Raw genomic sequence first — 19,139 nt, 5'->3', positions numbered from 1 at the left:
ACTTTTGCTTATCCCCATTCTGGCTGATTTTAAGGTATCTAGGGTGCTAACTCGGTATTCATAATAATTGAATGCTAAATTTCTTTTAGAGATTAGTGAAAAATATTATATATACATTTATTTATTTATTTGTTTGTTTGTTTATTTATTTCCCACCCAAGTTAATCTACCCACTAAAACTAGTTTAAGAAACTGTGATTTCACATTATTTCCCTCTCACTTTTTCTGTCTTTCTAAGCATTCTACATCTTAGGCAACTGAGTTCACTTGCTGTTCCCAAAGAGGACATTCCATATGTTCCCATTCTAACACATTATACATGGTTATGTCAAGGTTTCTGGGTTCCCTGAAAGGAAAGGTGAGGCACTGGGTTCGGGATTAGTCCCTAGATAGGCTGCAGGGTTAATCCAGCTATTGCTAGGGTGCAAATGTTTGTGAGTGGGCAGATGAAGATCGGCTCCTCCCTCTGCCCCTCCCTTTATTAGGGTGATACTGGGGAGGAAGGGGATGATAAGAGAGCTGAATCCAGTTGGGCAAAGAAGAAAGAAGCTTTCCTATTTCAACATCCCAAAGGAGCTACAAGATCGAGAGACGCTGTAGTGTGAGTGGAGGGAGGAAAAGGAGGCGGGATAGCATCCAGAGGTGGAGGCGGCGGCGCAGAAGAGATTCCGATTGGCTCAGCTCTATTCTCAAATCGCCGAAAAGACCTCAAGGTTTATGGTACGGAGACTTCTGCTACTGGGAGCTGCTGGGCAGACCGGTAAGTAAATTGCGGGGAGGGAGAGAAGGACCTGTGGAAGCTAGAAATGAATGCCGATTCAGAATTAGGGAATGTTGTTACGAGGACTCTTTCTCCCCATTTTGAGGGATTCGTCGCGGGCGAAAGCCAGAGAAATGGAGCCCAGATTAGTCTGAGAGTGCTAAAGAGGAAAATGTGGGAGAATGAGCCTTTGATAGTAGGGTGACTAGGACCCAGGCAGAGCCGGAGGACAAAAAGAGCCCACTACAATGTTCGCTCTCCCCCAAATCTCTTTTTTTGAGGGGAACCTGCCCAGGGAATATGTAAGGCAGGGTGCTGAAGTGAGGAAGCTGGGCTACGCTGGGAAGCTGAATAAACAACTACCTTACATCTCTCGTCCAGTCAAAAGGAGCTTTCAGTTTTATTAACCCCCATAAAACCTGATCCTACGGGTTGACATTTTGAACAAGAGGACCAATCAAAACCATATACCCCCCTATCCCTAATCCCATCCATAGTTCAAAATCCAGATTTTTTTTTTTCTGCCAGCTCAAGCAGGTGATGAAAGATGTTTGAGACAAAACAGGATAAGATCAGCATGCCACAAGGAAAAGTTATTTTTAATAAAATATATCGCAACGCTTGGGAGGAGTAATGCTTCATATTTCACCTGAAGCTCTTGGCACAAATTTCGGGCTTCGGAAAACCACCCTGTACTTTTCACAAGATCCCTTTTTCTCCTTTTATTTTTTTCCCTGTTGCATTGGAAAAGTTGCCGGGTTATCGATGGGCAATTAGTTATATCTAACTCCTCTATTAGACTTTCTGCTTCATTTTTTCTCTAGCTCTGTATGTGTAGGGGCACTTCAGCTGATCACCCAAAGGGCTGTCTAGCCTCTGTATACAAGGTGCCATTACCGATGGTAGTAACAAGGCTTTATTTTTTCTTATAATAATGAAATAGCACAGATCACTTTTTTACATAATACCGTCTGAAACAGCAAAATATGCTAACCTGTTTAGAGATGAAATCTTTGACTCTTAACTTACTGACAATGCTGTAGCCAAAAACTTCCCACTCTCTAAGATATATCCATTGACTTTCCCCTTATTGAAATCCCCTTTCTTGCCACACAGGGAATGGATTTTCTATAGAAGCAAAGGAGGAAAGCAAGTACCCTTTTTCTTGTTCACAGCTTGATTTCTTCCCTTAAGTCAAGTTTCTCTCCATTCAGTAAATACTTATAGGTCTACTATATTCTAAACACAGTAGTAGGCCTTAAGATGCAAAGCAAAATAAGTCCGTTCTTTATAGATTGAAAGCTAGGAAGGGACTGCAAAGAGAGTTTATTTCCAACTCCCTCCTCCTACAGGGAAGAAACCTAAATAAGGCATCCTAGACTGGTGGATAAAGCCCTAGATTTGTATTCAAGATTAGTCTAGTTCAGATCATGCCTTGATCACTCTGGCAGTAACTATGATTCTCTATAAGGCATTACCTTTGTTTCCTCATATGTAAAAAGAGGATAATAAAAGTACCTGCCTGACAGGTTTGTAGATTCTATTGAGTTAATATATATGAAATGCTTTGCCAATCTTAAAGTGCTAAATATATTGGCTATTATTAGTAATAGAAGAGGTAACAGCATATAAACAAGAGAGTCAGATAGGGACCAAAGAAAGATCCAGACAAAGAACAATTTAAAGTAGGAAAGAAGTTCTTGTCAGGGTGCAAAATTTCATGGAGTCACAGCTTCACTTCTAACAGTCCATAGAAACAAACAAGACTATTGATTGACTTTTTAGGATGTAGACAGAATTAAGCCCTAAGGAGGGCATTTGAAAGACATAATAAATGCTGCATACATTTCCATTAGTCCTAATTAGAGCTGAAATTTTGTAAGCTTAAAAAAAAAGTAAGTCTTTTTTGTTGATTTCTTGCTTTTTAAAAAAATTAATATTTCTTTTCAATTAATACCTTCCCACACATACAATGAGAAAGAAAGGAAAGACAAAAACCTCTTGCAAATATATATAGGCCAACAAAACAAATTGGTCTTTTTTGTTTTTATATCATCTTCATATACAAACATCGTATCCCAGATTTGCTTGTCTAATGAGCCAATAAAGATTACAATAAAGGTTGAAAAAGAAAAAGGATGAAAATGTAGAAAGCAGTTAGACAAAGCAAAACAACCCATCAACAGCTGATATGCAATATTCCACACCTATGTTCCTTCACTTTTCCAAAGAAGGAAGTAAAAAATTATGCAGCAAACAAGGGAATTTTAGTTATCTGGAGGACTGAGCAGGAGACATACTATGTTCTGATCCTTCTTTTGCTACCTTTCCAACTGAAACCAGTTACCTAGAGCATCTCAGAGTAACTTTTTACTCTATTTGTAAATGGCCACATATAATATACTTATGGAATCAGGCCAACTGATTGCAAGTTTTTTCATCTGTGATAAATTGACTAGTTAAGAGGAGGAAAAAAAAAACAAAATTCATTATTGTCTCATAAACACTAACTGAACATCATGTACCATTTGAATTCTAGAACCCATCACTGTCTTGTTATATGCTTTTGGGGAAATAACTTCATTTTGCAATTTTCTCATAAGTAAAATGAAGTTACTAATGTAACTTATATCCTACCTATCAGGACGAGCATGAAGATAAAATATGTATGAAAGTCCTTTTTAAAAAAAAGTCTATTATTAATTTGGAAAGAACACCAAATTTAAGGACAAGAGGACCTGGATTCACATCTCTTTTTTAAAAATTGTCATTATTATTTTTATCCTAATAAGATAAGGGCCTAAAGAGCCTAAGATTTGTGATCTTATTACCTTGCCATTACTGCTCATTATTATTATTACCTGTTCAGCAGGTAAATGATACAGTGGAAAGAGCCCTAGACTTTAGGAAGACCTAAGTTTATGTGACCCTTACCAAGTCACTTATCCACTGTTTACCTCAAGTTTTCTCATTTGTAAATTGTGGCTATTAATACTTCCTAGGATTGCTGCAAAGATAAAATGAGATGATTTGTAAACCCCTAATGCATGAAAAAATTTAATTATCTCTTCTTCCTCTTCCTCATTATTTTGACTACTTTGTTGTTTTTACATGGCTTTAATTTATCAATAATTCAGTTTTTCCTATTGTTTAAATGATTGCTAGGTTTTGTTGTAATTGTTGTCATTTCAAATTATGTCTGATTCTCTGTGATCCAATTTGGAGTTCTTTTGGCAAAGATATTGGAATGCTGTGCCATTTCCTTCTCCAGCTCATTTTACAGATGAGGAAACTAAGATAAGCAGACTTAAATGACTTGCCCAGGATCATATAGCTTGTACATGTCTGAGGTCAGATATGAACTTGCCAAGAGGAGTTTGCTTGATTCCAGGTCTGGCACTCTATCTACTGTGCTATCTAGCTGCCTTTTAAATAAAATACAGCAATTAAAAGTAGACTATTTAAATGCAGCTATCAAAATATTTCTTTTTTAAAAGGAGGCTGTGAATGCCAAGTTTAAAAGCCAGTCCCTACTCTATGTTTTCAGAGTAGAATAGCTGAAGAAGGACCTGGGCTAGTTTTGAAAGGGATTTTTTCTTTGGCCCACGTAAATATTTGTAGTAAAGTATCTTCAGATTGATGAATTCACTGAAGAAAAAGTTAGGAATCTTCCCTCTCTCATGTTCTCAAGTCTTAGAATTATAGTTCTAGAGTTGGCAGGGAGCTGAGAAGCTCTCCAGTGAATCCAATCCAGCTATTAGAGCAAAGTGGCATTCCAGTGGTCAAATGCCCAAAGTCACATGGGTAATATTAGAGATTACATTTGAACCCAAATGTAGTGATTTTTTTTCTCACTATCTCACTGCTTCTGTCTTACCTTTAGCTTCAGTGAGTGAGAGATGTAAAAGATGTCATCCAGAGAAAGTCTTCCCCCATTTCTCTAGTGACTGAGGATTTGAATGTAGACTTGATTCTGAGGACTTGGATCCTTATTTGGGGGCATCTTGGCTCCCTCTGCTTTCTGTGTCCTATTGTTCATTTTGCTCTCTATTCCTAATGACTGAATTTCCACACTGAGTGTTAGGACTGATCATACAGTATGTTAGCCCAAGAGGTAGGGAAATCAGAAGGCTCCAGATGGCAAATGCCTGGATATAATGCAGTGATTACTTTTGGCCTTTCCTGCTGTATTTGTTGTGACTTAAGCTGAGAAATCTTCATTTCATCATTAAAAAATGAAAACATTCATATTTTGGGGAAACTATGTGAATTAACTACTTATATAAAGTCTTCTTTGGGGCCTTTCAGTTCCATCTTTTCAAATCAACAAATAATTTTTAGGGCTGTTGTTATGTACAAGACCCTATACTATGCACTGGAGGAATATATGTTAAAAATGATAAAGTCCCAAATCATTATTTGCCTTGAGGCAGCTAGGTGGTACAGTGGATAGGGCACCAGCCCTGCATTCAGGAAGACCTGAGTTCAAATCTGGCCTCAGACATTTAACACATCCTAGTGCTTAGTGTGTAACCCTGGGCAAATCACTTAATTCCAGTTGCCTCAGAAAAAAAAATGAAAAAGAAAAAAAACTGATAAAGTCATAGCTGTGTCATCAGGGAGCATAATGTTTAGTAGGAGGATGAATAAGATTTATGCATTTCTCAATTTGCTAGCTGTGTGATTCTAGGCAAGTCACTTAACCTGTTTGCCTCGGGTTCCTCATCTGTAAAATAAACTGGAGACGGAAATGGCAAATTACTTCAGTGTCTCTACCAATAAATCTTCAGGTGGGATCACAAAGAGTCAGATATGATTGAAAAAATAGCCCAACAGCAACAACCATCTGTCAATTTGGTACCAAATAAAATAATACCTAAATTTATATAGTGTTTTAAAATTTATAAAGCACTTTACAAATATTATTTGATCCTCAAAATAACCCTAGGAAGAAAGTGGTATTATTATCCACACTTGACAGATGAGAGAATTGAAGTGGACATGAAATACTTTGCCTAAGTTTACACATTATGAAGTGTTTTGGATTTGAAGTCAGTCTTTTCTGAGTTCACAGCCAGTACTCTATCCACTTTGCCATCTAGCTGCATGAGAGAGATACAAAAAGGTTTTGAAAAGAGGAAAGAATTATGTTTGGATGGAAGATCAGGGAAAGCCACAGATAACAGGTTAGCATTTGAACTTTGTCTTGAAGAATGGGTGATGCAAAGGTAGAAAGGAATTTAAGTGTGGGTACATACAAACACTGAGGAAGGAAATTGAAGGACCGCTTCAGAAAAGCTGAACCAACTTGTTTGGCTGGTGCTTGAGAAAAAAAGTGAGAAATATATTCAGAATAAAAGGTAAGGGTAAGATTATGGAAGGTCTTCTCTTCCAGACTGAGAAATTGGAACTTTACTTAATAGTACATGGAAAGCCAGGGAAGCTAGGTGGCACAGTAGAGAGAGTGCCAGGCCTTTTGTCAGAAGGACTTATCTTCCTGAGTTCAAACCTGCCTTTAGACACTTCCCAGCTGTGTGACCGTGAGCAAGTCCTTTTTGCCTCAGTTTTCTCATTTGTCAAATGAACTGGAGAAGGAAATGGCAAACCACTCCAGTATCATTTCCAAGAAAACCTCAAATGGGCTCACAAGAGTTGGACACAAATGAAAAATAATGGAGAGGCACTGAAAACTTTTAAGTGGGAGAGTGACATGATTTCAGCTTTACATTAAAAAGTTTGATGATCAAGCTGTATTAAAAGAGAAAGAGGCCAGAAGCAGGGAGAATTGTTAGGATGCTCTTACAGTCTTCCAGGGGAAATGTCCAAGGGACAGGTATAGAGGACCTTGCCCCTCTTGGTAAGTTATGAGTATGTCAATGAGTATGCTTGAATAAACAAATCATTAACATTCAAGAGCTAGTACAGATGCTGCTTGCATGCACAATATGTAAATCAGGAGAGATGCTAAGCAATTCTTAGTCACTGACATCATTTCAGCATCTGCTTGGCATTTATAATTATAATTTTTTTAATACCTGAAGATGTGAGATATGAGTCCCTCCTCCTGACCCTTACCCCAACCCTTAGTCAAAGGGACATGCTTTTTCTTCATTTTTTGGTTGTGGGGATGTGTCTTGTGTTACAATCCTTTCTTCCCTTAGTTTCTCTTGCAAGACTGCTGAGTCACTAAGTCAGTAAACACTATCATTAATCAATTAATTAAACATTAATCAAGCACCCAATTCATGCTGGACATTGTATTGAGAAGTGTAAAGGAGAGAACACTAAAAAACTTGGGGTCTTGTTCTGGTCCTGTCACAAACTTGGGGAAGAACTTAACTTAATTCACTTTCTATTGGACTGCATGAATTCTAAAGTCCCATCTAGCTTTAACATTCTAGTATTCAAAGCTCACACAAGAATTAAACTGATGAGTTTGCCTTTAGCATCATGCTTTATCCTAACATATCACACAATTGTTCACATTATACAGCCCTAGAAAGTTCTCAGCAGCCTAGAAATTCTTTGTGCATTGTTATATATCCTTTTCCCTGGTGTCTTCCCTGTTTCTATTTACTTTATGTAGTTCTTAAGGGTAAGGAAAATTACAGACATCTATTAAGTGCTTATAATGGTCTAAAGGGGCAGCTAACAGATGCAGTAGATGGGCCACTGAGTTTAGAATCAGATAGAAGTCTTCATGAGTTCAAATCCAATCTCAGATACTTAACTATCTTTATGACATTGGGCAAGTCTCTTAACCCTGTTTGCCTCAGTTTCCTAATTTATAAAATGAGCTAGAGAAGGAAATGGCAAACCACCCCATATCTTTACCAAGAAAACTCCAAAACTCAGAGAATTAGATATGACTGAAATAATTAAACAACAAATTACATTCTAAACTCTGAGAATAATAGAAAGATTACACAGGAAATGATCCTTGAGCTCATGAAACATACTTCTAGTATGGTTGATTTTTTTAAAAATTGCCCATCAGGACAGGACATTTGGGATAGAATGGCAAAGCATATATTAAGTGCTCATTTTGTCACAAGTACAGTGCCAAGAATATGAGATACAATTAGAAAATAAAGACAATCCCTGGTCCTAAAGACCTTACAATCCAATTTTAAGAGAAAACATAGAGGAAGAATCTGTGTGAATATTTAAAAAATATTTTTACAGAGGAGGAAACTGAAGCCTAGAGAGGTGATATAACTTATCCAATGTCATAATGAGTGACAGAGATGGATTTTGAACTGAGGTCCTATAACCTTTAGTTTGACGTCCTTTTCACTGGAGCATAGATTATATAGGATCACAGATTTAGAACTGGAAGAAACTTCACAAGTTGTTTAGTTCAACCCCCATATTTTATAGATTAAAAAAAATAAACCAACATCCACATAATTTAACAAAAGGAACATGGGTCAGTAGCAAATGCAGGATTAGAACCCTGATGCCCTAACACCATATCCAGATCTATTTTCTTTGTATCATGGAGGTTTCAAACTCCTCCCCCCATTCCTAGTTTTTATTTCACTGCAATCTAGAAATATCTGAATATTTGATAGCAGTAGAGCTATATATAGATCATAGTAACCTATCTGTGATGTGGTGGTGGTTGCCAAATCAAGTCACTTGAGTCACTTCACCATCAACCAATTGTAAATCTAGGACATAATGGGCTCCATTCTTGAGAAAATCCAATTTAGAAAAAGTTCCAGATTTACAAGAATGATAAATTGGGGATAAAGGGTAGAGGGTAGAGAAAGATCAATCCTAAAAGGAGCCTCCTATTTGTTTTTTTTAAAAAAGATTTATCTCATTATTCCTTTAAATAGCAAGGCTCACTAGCACATTATTTCAACTTGCAAAAGCTGTTTACTACAGGTTTTCTGAAACATAGCTCTTGCCTAAATCAATGTACACCCACACAGTAGTTAAGAAGTACATGGTAATTAAGTTGTCCCTTGCTTATCTTTGGATCTTTGCTACTTTTCTGTGTTTGGTCTATTAAATTCAGACTTTGCAGGTCAATAAAATACCACCATGACTTGTTGGAAAATTTGAGAATTTTAATTGATCCAGATCTTTAGACGGTCTTAACTTTTTCTATATTCTTTTCCCTTTTGACAGTCTGGTAAAGCCTTTATGGACCCCTGCTTGAATAATGTTTTTAAATGTCTTACATAAATATATATAGAGAATTACAAAAGAAGCCAATTATATTAATTATATTGAAACAGTTGTGTGTCTGTGTATATACACACATTATAAAAACAAACTCACAGAACTCCTGCCTAGGATATCATTTAGTAAATTATTATTATTCAACAGAGGCAAATGAAACCCTAAAAGAAACAAACGGCTGACGTAATTCAAGTCACAGTTAGATGACATTATTTTGATCTCTGTAGTTGCAGAGGTCCTTTTCAGCTCTGTCAATAAATTAGAGGTTTGATAGAGCCAGTTCAAAGCAGCTCCTGAGAATTAGATGGTTCAATTTTCAGAACATCACCTAAGAAATCACCTACTGAAAATCGAATCTGGATTTATTGTTTGGCTGATTGTCTACATATAAGAAAATGACAGAAAAATGTTAATAATATAAATTAAAATTTAAACTGTTCCATGGGACATTTCCTTGCCCTTCCCTCAGAGACCCCCTCCTGTGATCCTATGTGAAACTTAGTTCATATATCCTCAAATTATTTCTATAAAAAAAAGTTTAGGACATCTCATCATGATAGAGCAGATAAAGGATATTTACAACCTTAGCAATAACAACAAAGAACCACAAGAGGAAGCAAAAAAGCAAAATGGGAAGTTTTGCTGTTGTAGAAATGATTTGATCAAAATGCAACCAAGAAGGTTCTCTGACTATAGATACAGGGCTTCTGCCTTGATATCACACACACTTTGCTTTTAATTTTCAAATACGGTATCCATTTTTGCCATTCTGCGCAAAGTGTACAGTTATGCCTGCCCTTACCTCTGGGCATGCTGGTAATTGTTTAACAACCAGGTTCTCAACAACAACAAAAAAAAGTGCCCATAATACACTTTAATATTTAATTTGTATTATTAACATTTTCTCTATCCTTTTTTCAAATCTAGACAGTCAATCAAATAATAAATCAAGCCTTGATTTGTAGCACTTTGAGATTTCAGGGATATAACTGCTCAAGCTGAAAATTTAACAATCAGTTCTCAAACTGGTTTGAGCAAACTCTGGCACACCTCTGTCCTCTACCATTACACACCACTCTGCCGCCCCTCCCTACTTTATCTAGGTCTCTAGAACATTAAATTTCTAAGGCAAGAACAACGGACAGTTCAAAGATGTTAAGGTTTTTTGTAAGGCAATGCAAAGATTCCCAATACTACCTAAGCAGCTGAACTTGTCAATCTTCTAGGTTTTGGACTGTTTCCTCACTAAGGGGGTGGAGGGGGAGGAGGGGGATTAGAATTTTTAAATAGGTCTGAAGGCATTTCAGAAGTTGGAGTTTACAGACCTTCAAGCAGCTCTTTGGTGATGACAGCACAGAAAAAATTGTAGGGTGGCTTTTTTTTTTTCTGGTCTTATTTGTTGTTTTGAGGGAGATGGGGAAATCATATATAAACAGGTTCTCTAGCACTGTATTTCCAGATGAGGGGGAAGGAGAAGGGGAGGAGACATCACAGAATAAATATTTGAGAAGCCACTGTCTGGCACATTCATAACAACTAGGAACATTATCAGCAGTTTTTTTTTTTTAACCCATTTCTTCAGCATCAAACAGAAAAGCACCAAGTGGCCAACGAGATGATTCACTCTTTGATACATATATACATGCATAATATACACACACATACAAAATATATAGATATATGCATACATATATAGATGTATACACATACCTATATGTGTGTATATATACACACAACATCCTTTTAGGGTTTCAATTACTGGTTAAAAGTCAAAAGAAAGATTAATGTGGAAAAGATTTATTTAAAAAATAGGAATTTATTATATCATTAACCCATTCTGAAACAATCATATCTGTTGTGGCAGGACTCCAGGTTCTGGCAACATGGATTTTCTTGATAATAGCAGTGAATGAAGAGCATTTACTAAAAAAATGAAGATTTTGTAATCCTTGTTGACAAAACACTGAGGAAATCATGGAACATTTGAAAGTTTGAAGAAGGTTGTTCAAAACAGTATATGCCATAACTGCAACAATGTAAAGAAAAAAGGAAACCATACTCTGAGTAATTGCAACAGCCATAGATAAAACAACCTTCTCCCTCTTGGCTAAGGACAATAGAGGAAGAATATTGCAAGCATTGTTATATACTCATTATATATTATTTCTCCTTAATTATTTTCCTTTGTTACAAGGAAAGTTTGGGGGATTTGAGGGGGAGGAAGAGTATACAGTGTAATATCAGAAAAGACTATTGTGAAAAGATGTCAAATAATTTTTTTAAAAAACTTAATCTATTAGTCATGAAGCAGATCTATTAGCCCTTTGGTTATGTCAAAGTCAGATCTCTACTACTTAGTTGCAAAGTCCAAAGAGTTTGACTCCCCCCAAAAATCCTGGTACCAAACAAGTTGCTGCTGCCAAGACTCCAGAAAGCTGAAGGAGAGAGAAGGAAAAGGGACCTTGACCACAGGGAGAGGTCTGAGCTAGAAGTTTTATTTTCCCTAGAAGCAGTAGTTTTTATTGTTGTTTAGTCCTTTTTCATTGATGTCTAACTCTTTGTGACTCCTTTTGGGGCTTTCTTTGCAAAGATATTTCTCCAGTTCATTATGCAGATGAAAAAATTGAGGCAAACAGGGTTAAGTGACTTGCCCAGGTTCACAGTTAGTAAGTTTCTGAGACTGTATTTGAACTTAAGAAGAGAAGTCTTCCTGACTTCAGGCCTGGTTATCTACTGTACCATCTAACAATACAGTTAAGACTATAAAACATAAAACTACATTAAGACTTTTTGTGACATCCTATATACCAATGTTATAATGGACTGATAACTAAAGTTAGTTATTGGATAATGATGACATATTTTATTTTTCATTTTAATGGTATTTTATTTTTCCAGTTATAGGCAAAAATAGTTTTCAACATTCATTTTTATAAGATTTTGAGTTCCAATTTTTTTTCTCTCTCCATCTCTTCCCCTCTCCCCAAGATAGTAAGCAATCTGATATAAATTATACATATACAGTCTTTTTTGACATATTTCCATACTCATGTTGGGAAAGAAAAATCAGAATAAAGGGGAAAAACAAGACAAAACAAAAAGAAGGTAAAAAATAGTATGCTTCCATCTGCATTGTCTCCATAGTTCTTTCTCTGGAGGCAGATAGCATTTTCCAACTCAATTCTGTTGGAATTGTCTTATATCACTGTATTGATGAGAAGAGCTAAATCTATCAGAGTTGATTATCACATTGCTGGTACTATGTACAGTGTTCTCCTGGGTTTTCTCACTTCACTCAGCATCAGTTCATGTAAGTCTTTCCAGGTTTTTCTGAAATCAGCCTGTTCGTCAAATAATTATGACTTTTTATGTGAAACAAAGCCAAGATTCAGTGATGAGACAGGTAACCATCCTAAGAGATATGACTTCAAAAAAATTTATGAAAAACAAGAACATGGAGTAGGAATAGCATATGCTAAATTATCAGTAATTATCAATGGATTCAAGTTTTTGCCTTGTTCAGTAATTTTTCATTCTTATCTTACTATTTGTGATCCCTTTGAGGTTTTCATGGCAAAGATATTGGAGTGATTTGACAATAATATTTCAGTGTCATAAATCTAGAGCCAAAGGGACCTCAGGACACTTTAAAAAAAATTGTTTTTGGAGGCAAGGGACAAATTTTACTATAATTGTAATGCCAATTAAAGGGGGCTAAATTTCAAAAGAAATTAGTAGAGAATGAGGATTGGGAATGTAAATTTATAGGAAAAAGTTAGAGAGAGCAGGTGCTTCATGTTACTGAGATGTTAATTTTATGGTTTACAGTGGAGTTGAGGAGTGGTCTGATTCTGTGCACAGATGCAGTATCCATTGTTTTCTGGGCAGAGCTCACAGAGAACCTTCTGGAATTATGTTTTTAGTCATAAATGTTACTAGGTCAGGTGGCAGATGCCCAATTTTGTTTTGTGCCTGCAGGAACTTTAAGCATTATTGATGCTTATTAGTCTCAGAAACCCTGTTATCACAGACCAACAGACTGTTAATTGATAGCAATATTTATGGGCTTAGCATCCTGGTCAGATAAGAGTAAATTGCTGCAGGACATCCTAAGGGAAGAAATGCATAATTTCCAACTCAATCACTCCCAAGCCAAGTAGTGTTTGGGTTATCCTCTATAAGAGCTGTATCACATCACTATTATAATTCATATTTTACAGTTAAAGAAATGGAGGTAATCAGAGATTAGCTGATTTGCCTTGGCTCACCCAGCTAATAAGTTTTGAGGTCAAATTTGTGCTTAGGATTTCTCAGCTCCAGATCTGGCATTCTAGCTACTATGTCAGTTAATTTCCTCTAAAGGGAGAGCTTATGGACACAAAGCAGAGATTCAATAAAGACTTGGATCATTTCTCCAGTTCTGCCTTGGGCACACCAACTTTGGTGAGTAGAAACATGCCCAAAGAGACATCATGACATGGAATTATGATCTGGATCCTCTTCTAAGCTGGTTTAAGAATATTGAACAAAGTAGAAGAACTTTGAGGGGAAGGGAAGAAGAAACATTAAGTTTATATCCTAAGTTTAATACATGGATTTAAATGACCATTCCAGGAAAAATATTGTGACCAAAATATTTTAAAAATTCTTTATCATGTGTTTTATTTCCAGTCTTTTTAAACCTATAACATATGACCTTGTTCTTTCGATGAGTCATGAAGTCAAGTGCTAGAGATTTAAAAAAAAGGCAAAGTTAAACTTCTAAAGGTCATTGGGTTTTAATTTCCATCCTTTTTTGTTTGTTTACATTTTTGGCCTATTCTCTCAGGAAAAGGTTTCTAAAATTCCATCTGTGCTCTCAAGCATAGGAACTATCACCAGTATTTCACTGGCAAATGACCAAGTTTCAGAATGAATTCCTCTGGTTAATTGCTTTTATTTCTTCCTCTTTTGAGGATTGTTTTTGGGTTTTTGTTATTTTGCTTTTTGTATCTCTATACTTCACCTCACCTACAATTTTTTGCACTTTTCTTCCTTCCTTATAACAAAATATAATCAAAAAATTCATATTGACAGTGTTTGAAAATGTATTTCTCATCTTCCCCTTTACTAAATCATCTCTCTGCCAAGAGGTAGACGTATACTTCATCATCACTCTTTTAGAGTTGTGATAATTTATTGCTTTTCTTAGTGACTAGTCCAAGAAACATTTCCTTAAAAATGTCTTCATTTAGGCTTGTTGTTTGGCCTCCAATCTTGAAGCATTCCATGACTTGAGGGAGGAATGAAAGTAAATTGAATTTAAGTGAGGGAAGACTGTGCAAAGTCACCAGCCTCATTTTCTCCTCCAGAATTATCAGAGCCCAGTGGCAAGATATAAATTAGGATGACTGGAAATGGTATGGGATGAAGTGGGAGACCTTGGTTTTTTTACGCTAAGGTCCTTCTCAGATCTTAGTTTGTCTGAGGCAAGGCCCATTCAGTGATTAAGGCTAGGTAAAAATGAGTCAAAGAATGGCCTCTTTTGTCTAATCAAAAAAAAAAAAAAAGCCATCTCGGAAGAAAAGATCCTCATGGTTTCTGGCCAAAAGAAAAACTATTGCTATTTATATTATCCTTCCTCAGAATCCAAACAATAATCAAGGGAGTCTGGGACCTGTTATTGGCCAATCAATGATAGTTGGGAGTGGATATACTAGGTACTGTGAATAGAAAGTTAAAATGATAGCTAGCTTATGCCCTTCTGGACTTTCTATTCCTACAGGTGGGACTGAAGGAAAGTTTACATCATCATTTGAGGAGAACAGGGGAATATTAACAATTAAAGGTATCAGGTTGGACTTAGAATTTGAACCTTTGGGAAAAATCCAACAACATAGGGATTTTTTTCCTTCACTTTTATTTATTTTAGTTTATTGAATAAGACAAGCATCCCATAATATAGTATAATAAATAAGATAATTATATTTTAAATATATAATAAATTTATTGTTTTTTTTTCCTTTTTTTTCTTTTCTCACCCTAAAGATGGCTATCATTAGACACAAATAGGTAGGTGTACATAAAATTATCCTATACATATTTCTAGTGATTCTAAGTAGTGGAAATAAAAATGGAAATGTATTATAAGCATAGAAAATAGCCTATACAAAGATATTATACAGAGGTGAGAGAGAGATGACAAGAAATAAGTAGAGTAGAAATGCTACATATCTTTGCTAAATGTTAAACTCTATTGGGGTAGAGATTTTTGTCTTAATTTTATTTAAATCTGCCTTAACTTCTTTTCATTTATCAGACATGTTTTGAATGAATGTGTGATCTGTGGGATTTGCCTCTGTTCTATATGCTTTCTTCTTCTAGCTCTGTGATTCCATTTTTCCATTGGGGAGCTCCTTCTTCCTAGAATCACCATTTTGAGGAATAATTCTGATCAACCCATTTGTCTGTCAAACAGTTATAATAAATAGACAAGCATTTATTGAGTGTAATCAACTGTCCATTAATTATTTTAAGAACTGAGATTCTACTTCCAAGGAGTTCACATTCTAAATGGGAGACAACGTGCAAGCAAATATATAAGACAATATATACACCTCTATATTTGTATATTCATATATGTAGTGTGTGTATGTGTATATGTAAACACACAAGACAAAACAGGTCAGATAAATCACAGAGGGAAAGCTCTAGAAGTGGGAATCAGAAGAGGGTTTGTGTAGAAGGTGGGATTTTAGCTAATATTTGAAAAAAAAAAAAAACAAACAGGAAAGTGAAGAGACCAGGATGAGAGAGGAGAATTTCAGCAACTTTAAAGTGAGCAGTTCCAGTTAAGTTATGAAATAAGAAGCCAGAAAGTTAAGAAGGAAGTGAAAGAAAAAGAAGTAGAAGCACCAGTTATAATTTGCTCCTAAGAGTTAAACCAAAAGAAAGAGAAGAGATACAGGTTGATAGCTAGTAAGGATTGATGGATCAAGTGTATAAGGCTTATTTGAGGATGATGGAGACATGGAAGTGTTTATGGGCAATAGGGGAACAATCACTACTCAGGGAGAGAATGAAGTTAAATAATTGGGATGACAGAAGTGGGGATCTACTATAGAAAATGGGATGGAATATCAGGAAGGTAGTTTGGTAGAGGAGTTTGCTTTGGCAAGTAAAAAGGTCAGCTCTTCAAGTGAAATGAATGAAGGGAGAAAAAGAGGTAAAAAAACTTCTCCTGAGGTGAGATGAGGAGGAGGATGCAAGAGTGCTCTTGCTGAATGCCTTCAGCTTATTATTTTTTTCTTGAAGAAAGATTCTCAACTACAAAGGTGGAAACTGGAGGAACTATGGGAAGTTTAGAGAGTGGTTAAAAGATTTCAAAGAGACACTGGTTAATGGGATAGTGAATCAATTAAGGAGCTATAAAATGATTGTCTTGCCTTCTTGAGTTCAGAAATTTATAGTGGATCCTGTCATAAGGTTTTATACTTTTTCCTCCAATTTTGCTCATCATCTCATGGGTAGAAAGGAAGGCAGCAGGTAGTGGGGATAATCTAGGACTCAAGTTTGGCAGGGTAAGGTCCTCAACCTTATGAGGGGGCAAAGAATTCAAGAGAAGACTATAAATTTGAACTACTTTAGTAAGGAATCAAGGAACTAGTTTTCTAAGGAAGTAAGAAGAAGAGCATAGCTAGTGTAGAAGTCATGGTTTGGGAGAAAAAAAAACAGAAGGGTGAAGGGATTAGAGATAGTAGAGAGGACAAAGAAAAGGGTTTTGGGTTTGCAAAGTAGAGAGTGGTAGAATGTTATCAGATTGTAATTAGATAAAGGAGTTTCTGAGTTTATAAACTCAGAAAATAGTGGATTAGTGGGCCATGATAAGATTAAAAAATATAACCATTTTTGTGTGTAGCTGAAGTTGGGATGGGAAGGAGTTGGTCATAGGAAATCAGTTGAGGAATTAGGAGGTTAGGGTGCTTGAGGTAATATCAATATGTATATTGAAGTCCCTTAGTGTAAGGATGGGAGTTGGGGGATAAGAGAAAGATGGTGAAACAGGTACCAAAGTCATTTTGGAAAGAAGAAAATTGAAGTCTATATATAATAGCTATCAAAATCTTGTTTGAATGATAAATATGGATGGTAGAAGGTATGAAAAAAAGTTATTGAATGGTGTTGATAGAGGGAGATTTTTGAAGTGGTAACAGGCAACAGTGTCTGCCTTGGCGCAGGCAATTTGGGTATCTTAAGAGGTCTCAAGGTAAGGTATCTACAATCATTCTTCATTCTATGGACTCTTGTTATTCTGCCTCCCCTTTCAGTCTCCTTTTATGTGTTGTCCCATTAGAATGTATATTTCTTTAAGACAATGATTGCCTTTTGCTCTTATTTATATTTCTAGAGCCTAGCACAGTATCTGGCAGTTAGTAAGTGCTTACTAAATTCTTATTTACTAGACATAGGATTCTTAAATGTGTTCCTTCAAACGTGAAAACTCCCTGTATAGTACAACTCAACTATGAATTTTCAAGCCACTAGGATTTATTCTAGCAATCATTCTGAAATATTATATGATTGTATGATTATATGATTTATACATATGCAAGGGATAACAAGACACACACTCCACACACACACACACTCAGTTGCTTTAGAAAAATCCATATAAACCTCCTACCAAAGAGTGATTTGAGGGTACTTCTCAATTTTCATTGTGCAAACTCTCCTTTCCTCCTCCTATTCTTTCTTCCTACCTCTTTTCCTTCCTTCCTCCTTTTCTTTTCTTCCTCCTTTTATTCTTTCCTTCTTCCTTCTTTCCTTTTTTCCTTCATTTCTCCTTCTCTTTTCCTCCCTCCCTCACTTCCTCTTCCATTCCTTCTTCCATCCCTTCCTTATTCCCTTCCCTTCCTTCCTTCTTCCTCCTTCCTTTCCTTCTTTCCTTCCTTTTTCCCTCCTTCTCTCCTTCCCTCCCTCCATCCTCCTTTTCTTTCTTCCCCAGAAAATTACAGAATGTTAAGTAATTTTCTATTTGAAATCTGTCTTTAATAGAAGATTTGGCTACAGAGAAATCTGATAAAATCATCAATACATTCCTTTACTTTAGGCTCCAGAATCACAGCAACTTAAAGCCCAAAAGGATCCTAATATTCTCATCATAAATTATAGATTTAGTGCTAGAGAGGACTTTAGGGGTCATTTAATCCTCAGCTTCTTAAACTGAGATTTATGGCCCAATGTGGAGTCTTTTGGTTGAATGTGGGCCCCACATATAAGGCCAGTGAAGAGAGAGCTATTCCAGAATATTTTCCACTTGGCTGGCTGGTGGCAGAAGAGAGTTCAGCTGGATTGGAGAAGAGCACTCTGGTACAGACACAGAGCACTTTGGGAGATTTCAGCGGAATTACGCCAGAAGCCCTCTCTCCGAGGCAAGAGAGATCTATTCCAGAATATTTTCCATTTGATGGCAGAAGAAGAGGTTTCAAAGGATAAAGCTACGAGTGGAGAGTTCAGTGGACAACCAGAGGAATTGATTGAGATAATGATTATGTACCTAGTACTAACTAGAGTTCTACAAGACTCACATCTTTAAGAGAGCATATATAAGCTAGGAGCCTCAACCAGGATGTGGGAGATTCAGAAGCCAGGATTCAGTCCAGGAGATTCACAAGCCAGAGACGGCAGTCGGGCAAGAATGGAGGAAGACAGAGAAGTGGTGCAGGCTGTCCTGTGGAGAACACTGAAACCAAGATCTGGAAGGCCTCCAGAAAACTAGCTGAGCCCCAAGTGAGATAAGATTTTGGAAGAGACAATAAAGGATTTGGACTTTAACTCCTGGCTGCATTTGGGGTGATCATTGAACTGAAAGGAAGGCTGCCTCCAGAAGCCACTCAAGAAACCTGCTCCGAGAGAACTTTATATTTTAGAGAAGAATATTACAATTGCTAATGAAAGAACATTGGTATTCAGTGGCATTTAGAAATATTACATCTCTACTCCATATGACCAATGTCTTTCTCTTTGGTGCCCATCCATATTTCTGCTTTGGCAAGTGAAGTTGACTGCAAGGAGATTTTGGCAAATGCTGTCCATTGAGGGGCATGTTGCCATGTCTCTAGAGGCACAGAAATTAGGATGACCACACTTTTCTACTTAACCAATACATAAAATATGGGACAATGGAAGCACTACACAAGAAGGTGAA

The 19,139-nt window shown here is 36.4% G+C and overlaps 1 protein-coding gene across 1 annotated transcript in view; it reads left to right on the top strand.

The window, feature by feature from the left end:
- Positions 1 to 527: 527 nt before the first annotated feature.
- The window catches only part of PLA2G7 (phospholipase A2 group VII), a 73,928-nt gene continuing 55,316 nt past the window's right edge, over positions 528 to 19,139 (top strand). The window contains exon 1 of the mRNA XM_051997096.1: positions 528 to 760. The gene's annotated coding sequence lies outside the window, so the exon portion shown is untranslated. The remainder of the gene's footprint in view (positions 761 to 19,139) is intronic.

Source organism: Antechinus flavipes, chromosome 4 (genome assembly GCF_016432865.1).
Source record: "Antechinus flavipes isolate AdamAnt ecotype Samford, QLD, Australia chromosome 4, AdamAnt_v2, whole genome shotgun sequence".
Lineage (NCBI taxonomy): Eukaryota > Metazoa > Chordata > Mammalia > Dasyuromorphia > Dasyuridae > Antechinus > Antechinus flavipes.
This window is presented reverse-complemented; position numbering and strand designations above follow the sequence as displayed.